This window comes from Sinocyclocheilus anshuiensis, unplaced genomic scaffold (genome assembly GCF_001515605.1).
Source record: "Sinocyclocheilus anshuiensis isolate Anshui unplaced genomic scaffold, SAMN03320099.WGS_v1.1 scaffold675, whole genome shotgun sequence".
Taxonomy (NCBI): Eukaryota; Metazoa; Chordata; class Actinopteri; order Cypriniformes; family Cyprinidae; genus Sinocyclocheilus; species Sinocyclocheilus anshuiensis.
The window spans coordinates 194225-194618 of record NW_015548232.1 but is presented as its reverse complement, the minus strand read 5'-3'; positions in this window follow the sequence as shown (position 1 = coordinate 194618).

Genomic DNA, 394 nt, shown 5'->3' with positions numbered 1-394 from the left:
TAACTTTTTGGAAGGTGTGTGTCCCGTTACATCTGGCGTAAAACCAACACAGCATTTCATAAAAAGAACATCATAGCAACAGTCAAACATGATGGTGGTAGTGTGATGGTCTGGGGCTGCTTTGCAGCTTCAGCACCTGGACGACTTGCCATAATTGATGGAACCATGAATTCTACACTCTATCAAAAAATGTCCGGCCGTCAGTTTATCACCTCAAGCTCAAGCTCAAGCACACTTGCAAGTCCACCTCTGAATGGCTCAAGAAAAACTTACTTTTTCACGTAGGGCCAGGCAGGTTTGGACAGCTTTTTTTCTTTAATAAATACAATCATTATTTAAAAACTGCAAACACCAGGGGTCCCCCTTGCTGTCAAAGATTATTTCATTTTATTTT